Source organism: Rhododendron vialii, chromosome 9a (genome assembly GCF_030253575.1).
Source record: "Rhododendron vialii isolate Sample 1 chromosome 9a, ASM3025357v1".
NCBI lineage: Eukaryota > Viridiplantae > Streptophyta > Magnoliopsida > Ericales > Ericaceae > Rhododendron > Rhododendron vialii.
In genome coordinates this window covers 39,347,321-39,353,816 of record NC_080565.1, presented here as the reverse complement: position 1 = coordinate 39,353,816, position 6,496 = coordinate 39,347,321, and the positions used below count along the sequence as shown (strand labels likewise).

Here is a 6,496-nt window from a genome sequence, read left to right as displayed (position 1 = left end):
AGTTTATTGGGCTGACGATAAGCACACTAGAAGGCAAAAAAACACGTATTTATGTGTATTTTTTACACCATTTAATACACATTTACACACTTATTATTATCAGCCCATTAGGATGATTTTAGAATTTTCTTTTTTACAAAAAGTATGCTATCATAAAGTTTTTAGTTAGTTAATGAATGTCTTAATTTAACATGATCTTATTATAATTGATAAGGAAAATAAAAAAATCACAGAGTACACTTGGCTAGATTCTTGAATCCGTTCCTGCCTTGAGGCTACTTGCAGTTTGCTCGAGTTAGTAAAAATGTGTCTAAGCTGACTCTTAACACTTGATTGTCGAAAAAGACTGACGTTGCCTTCATCAAGAGTGTCGCTTATACTCATGGGTAATGTAGTCTTTTTACCCTTAGTCCCATGGTATGAAATTGCCAATACCGTGTCCCCATGGGATGGTCAATCCTGCGTAGCGAGAGGATTCTTAATCCCCTGGAATTGTTAGTCCTATCCATTTTGACAACACCATACACAATATTAAAGGGCCCATAGGATTATTGACTGCGTCGTTTCGTGTCAAAAATATATTTATAAAACTTGAAGTTAACTACTACTTCGTAGAATAGTGGTCAAGACCGAGTGTCGATCCACATGAACAATATGGCTAAGTTACGCTAAATTCGATTAACTTCTAGATTAATTCAAACAAAAAAAATTTGATTGATTTGATTTGATTGTTTTAAGAAACTAATTAAACTAAAGAGCAATTAATTGAAAAAGTTTAGAAACGATGGGAGAAGGATCTAGGTTTTAAAATCCACCCTTACCGCGTAACAACAATTAACATGAGCTAGGTTTATTTATTCGAATCATAAGAGGTTATCGCTAGGGCTTGCAAATCCTTATGATAATTATTAAGAAAATAATCGGGTTGTTAAAAGGCATAGATTATCCCATAGCACGGACCGTCTCTCAGTAGCACGATATGGTCATCTAACGGCACGATCCGTCTTACGAGCATAATCTATCTCAGAATTCCAACTACAATCAAAGAATTTCATTGTTTAACTCCGTATTTGAAAACTGCGAATATAGATACGGAACAGATTGAAAGTATTAAAATCATTCTATAAAACTAAAACGAGTTCTAGTTAAACAATCGATCCGAATATTAAAATTTAAACCCATATATATACAAAATTACTTGGCACGAGGCTTCATCTTCCCCTAGAGAATGGAGTTTAGCCGGCCATCGAAGCCAGAGTCCACGTTGTCTTGTTTCTCGAACACGGCTGAAAGCTGCCACAGCCGAGAGCCCCCTCTGTAAACCCTTCTGTCCACGTTTATAAGAATTGCCGCGCCAAAGTTTCCTCAAGGAAAAATGATTCTATGTTAACTAAACCTCTCCAATTCCTTAGTATATTTGGGCCCACGAATGAATCCTTGTACATAAGACCCAATTTCACCGTGCACAATTAGCCATTACCCGAATGCCAATTAATCTGGTTTATGTCTAGGCTTAATTGAGACGTGCACACACGGGTTGTAGACGATCAATTCCCATCTTTGCGGCAACACTCCATAAGACCATCCAAATTGCATGTTTTCGCACCCATCGGTCTCTGAGGTCTACAAACTCCACAAAACATTAAAATATATCAAGTAACAATGTAAACGGCCAACAAAGCATAGATTAGGTGGATTAAATAGGTGCTTTTTAGCACCTATTAATTATTAATCCAATCCCACCGCCTATCGCGTCAAACAAGGTACGTAGGCAAAACTCCACAAATTTTAAATTAGGGGTAAGTCAACCCTATTATTCCCTACATTATCCAAATGGAGCCGCACCTGGTGTACGTATCCAACTGGATCTACTGACTTTGTATAATCTAATTTCACAACTCCTATGCGCACACGGGAAGACTTTAGGTGGATTAGACTCCCAACAGCTTTTGATTATCTATTTAAAAGATTGTTAATCTTAATAATGTGGAGGTTCACAATGGTCCGTAATCAAAAATTCAAATTTAATAAAAAGAGTTGGGAATAAATGTAAGTGAGTGGGTCCATTAATAGTGATGAATTATGAGAGAAAGGGAGAGAAACGGAAAAAGAGAGGGGGTGTGGTTCCATTAAATTTGGTTATTCAAAGAGAAAATATTGTTATTTTTGATTATTCAAAAGCCAAAATTTGGTTATTGTTTAAGGAGTTGCTAAGTTTGTTTATACCACTGTGAACCATATTTTAGACTAACTTTAAAAATCTTTAGTTTTGACTATACCATTGTGGATATGTACTACTGTTCACATGTCAAATTAAAAGTAAAGACCCTCGGTCACAGATGGATTTTTTTGGCAAAATAATCCATTTGAATTATTATTTTTTTATCTTCATTCAATTTTTTCGCGTCTGTTAGTTTTCCGTCAAATTTTTGTGGATTATTGGTTCGTCTCGACAAGATGAATCGAAAAAGTATAACATTATTATCGAAATTCAATTTTTTTTAAATAAAAACAAAAATATTTGACTTATTCACTTATGTTTGTGCTAAATTTTTAAATGAGTTTGTATGAAGAAGATTGTGGATTGCAAACAGCGGCCTTTGACAAATAGTCAACAGAAAAAAAAAAATTCATTGAGATGAGCACAGACGTGAGACGTCATTATGAGCATTTAAAAAATTAGAAGAGGCAGCACCATACAATTAGTACTACTCCAATATATATCAGTCCCTTAACCCCTCCTATAAAACCAGAGGAACTTCAGTCGCCATTGAAACATCAACCATTCAAAGATTAAAAAAAAATATCATGGCAAAAAAAACTCAAGCTAGAACTCTCTTTCTATTATTGCTGTCCCTCCTCCTCTTCCCAACTCTCCTGAAAACCACCGAGGCCCGCTGCGGCAGCATAGGCGTATACGTTGGCCAAGACAGCTACTTTAGCAGCGGCGTAGGAAACCTCACAGCAGTCTGCGCCACCGGAAGATTCGCCTATGTCAACATTGCATTCCTCGACGTATTTGGCAACGGCCAAACTCCTTCACTCGGCCTGCCCACCCAACACTGCAACACCACCACCAATGGTTGCACCATTATTACCAACCAAATCCGGTATTAATTGTTTGTTAATAAGGCAGCTTTAAGTTTTCAGTTATTGAAAAGGACTAATAGTCATAGCTTTTCACTTCTCTTTAAAATGATTAATCAAACCCAGTAGTATTATTTTCTAATTAAGATAAGAGAAGTGTATTAATTACTCGTTTTTTCTTCTATGCCTATAATTAACTTGTTCGATCTATATATTTACACATTCTTATGTAGTAGTAGTAGTTAATTATGACTTCTGAGTTTAAGATGACGAGTTTGTTTGTTTGTTTGTGTCTTCCACCGTTCTCACTAACTATATTTGTCCTATTAATCTTTGTATAAAGGTTAATAAAATTTCTTTGTCGCTGTTAAAAAAAAAAATTATATTTGACACGAATTTTGCCACAAGTTTTTTGAGGGACCCATTTTTTAGTATCACACATATGATCGGAACCGTTCAATTTGTTTAAAATGTATTTTAAATTTTTTCAAAATTCTCGTGAAAAATCAACTCATTAGGATATCGGTAAGTGCTTGATTGGTTCATTCAGTTGATTCCTATCAAATTTTAATAGATAAAACGCAATGAACCGATCAAGCATTTACCGATATCGGAATGAGTTAATTTTTTACGGGAACTTTTAAAAATATATTTTAAACAAATTGAACGGCTCTGATCATTTGCGTAGAATTCCGATTAGTTGTGTGTCAAAATTTTTGTCCACTTTTGTTTGAGGGGAACTGGATGCTATATGTATATATCTAATGACTTGGTCTTATGTAACTGAAATTGATCTTTTCGTTATTTTCACATGAATTATTAGATGCACGCATTATAAATTCGTCAACTATTTAGATTAGAAAATGTTTATTTTTCGGAAAAGACTGATCATGTGTACATCCCTAAACAGGTACTGCCAAAGGAAGGGCATCAAAGTGATGCTCTCCATCGGTGGCATCGTTGGAGACTACTCTCTCGCTTCCAAAGCCAACGCAAAAAATATTTCCCTGTATCTCTGGAACAACTACTTAGGTGGATGGTCATCGGATCGCCCTTTCGATGTCGCTGTATTGGACGGTATAGATTTCTACATCGAGCAAAGTTCCCCACTGTATTGGGATGATCTTGCCCGCTATCTACATGGTTTTAGCAAGCTCGGAAAGAAGAAGGTGTACTTATCGGCTGCCACAGGGTGTGCGTACCCTGATTTTGTGTTAGGGCAGGCTCTTAAAACAGGCCTTTTTGACTTTGTTTGGGTACTGTATTATAGCAATGTTAATCTTAATCCTTCATGTGCGTACCTTGGTGGAAATAATACTGGAGTACTAATTTGTTGAACTCGTGGGCCCTGTGGACCAAGTCGGTAAAAGCTGGGAAGTTTTTTCTGGGATTGGTGGCACTGCCGCGGCCGCCCGTTACTGAAGTTATTCCGGACGGGTTTATTTCGGTCGACGTGTTGACGAGTCAGGTACTCCCGGTGGTAAAGAAGTCGAGAAAGTATGGGGGTGTGATGCTTTGGAATTTGTTTTATGAGGAGCAGAACGAGTATAGTACCGCCATTCTGAGCAGTGTTAAATGAAAAATCATCAATTAAGTCTTTGTTTTAGGTTTTGCCAATATGTTGTAAGAAAGAATGTGTGCATTGGTTTGAACTCTGAACTATTGTACTATGATTTGTTTCGCCCAGTTTTGGACTAATAAAACTGTACAATGTGTTCTTACCGTAGACTATGTTCTTATTGTTTTCACGAATGTGCGTGGACATGGTTTTCTTTGACTTAGTGCCGACAATAGTAAAGAAAAATCAATTTATGTAAAGAATTAACCCAGTGGCTTCGCTTGAACCTTCTCGCCTCATCGTTTACTGGTACAACCGCCCCTGATTAAATTGATAATTAAAGAAAATGTTGGACTTAATTTTGTGTTGGAAGGTACCCCTTTTCTTTCTTTGGTTCCTCTATTTATAAGTAAATTGATAAAAGAAAGTAATGTATTGTGAGAGAATAACATGTTTCGTAAAACGGAAAATAAGTACCTAAGCCAACTCGATCTACTGACTTAGACTAATTTCTTCACAACTAATTTTTCGAACAAAACTGTTGCAGACATATATAAAAGATGACTACAGTAACGTTACTCTGATAAATAAATAACAAGAGGTCTCTACTATTTAGTTGATAAATAATCTTATTCTTACTTCCTGTGTAGATGTTGCAATTTGTCATTCGAAAATTAAACATAGAAAAATATGTATCACTCAAAGTCAAACCACTAATATCGCAAATACCCATTCGTAACTACACCGCAAACGAACATTAACTTAACTGCCAAGTTACCAGTTTGTATGAAAAAAATAAAATAAAAATTACTGTAGTAATTAATTGTCCTTCATGATATTGCATGTTCCAATCCCACAAAGCCTAAACATTTCAATTTTGGGGGTCGCTGGAAGTCTGGAAAGTTTGTCTGATCGTTAACTTTAAGGGCCCCATAATTAGTTGAGGCGCTCGCAAACTGTCGGACATCCGGTCATACAAAATATATATATAAAAAAAAAAAAACTACACCACAAACACACAACATTTCTCCGGTGAACACCATAATTTTTCTCTCAAAAAATGTGTGGGAAGCGCATTGAAAGGATCCGAACGGTATTTTCTTTCTTTTTATCTGGAGAAGAATCCGAACGTTTAACCTGGAAAAAAAAAAAAAGAATCCGACCGTTTGATTTAAGTCAAACCCATAATACTACTTAAGAACGATTAGTTCAGAACACACGGGAGAGTTGACTGGCAACATCCCACACAGTAATTAACCACATTCGCAGACTCTTATTGGTCATTATATATGCTGGCGACTTCATAATTGGGTAGACAATTGTGAGTTTTGTTTTTAATAAACGGATGTCCGGTCCAATTTATGCTCTTGATTAAATTAGGAGTCTTAAAGTTAACGATCGAGCAAACTCTTTAATAACCGACCCGAAGGTTTAGAATGGTTGATGAAAAAAAGGTACGTAATTAATCACCACATGGCAAATGCCTCACTATAATTCCGATGAAAGAAAAGATTAGCATGGCCCCACAGAAGAAATTGTCATTTCTATGTTTCAAAAAAGTACTTCAATGGATACTTTTTCTCACTTTTTGACACTAAATTAAAGAGATTTGAAGTAATTCTTTAAATTAGAGAAATTTTTGGTAAATAATTTAATCCGAAAATAAACAATTACTATATCATTCCTTTAATCCCAACCAAAAAAAAAATTCATTGAGATGAGCACAGACGTGAGATGTCATGAGGATTAAACAATTACTATATCATTCCTTTAATCCCTTAACCCCCCCTATAAAACCAGAGGAACTTCAGTCCCCATTGAAACATCACTCATTCAAAGATTAAAAAAAAA

At 35.7% G+C, this 6,496-nt stretch overlaps 1 pseudogene; it reads left to right on the top strand.

Moving 5' to 3' along the window:
• The first annotated feature begins 2,803 nt into the window (after nt 1-2,803).
• Nucleotides 2,804-4,766, top strand: LOC131301390 (hevamine-A-like; annotated as a pseudogene).
• The last annotated feature ends 1,730 nt before the right edge of the window (nt 4,767-6,496 follow it).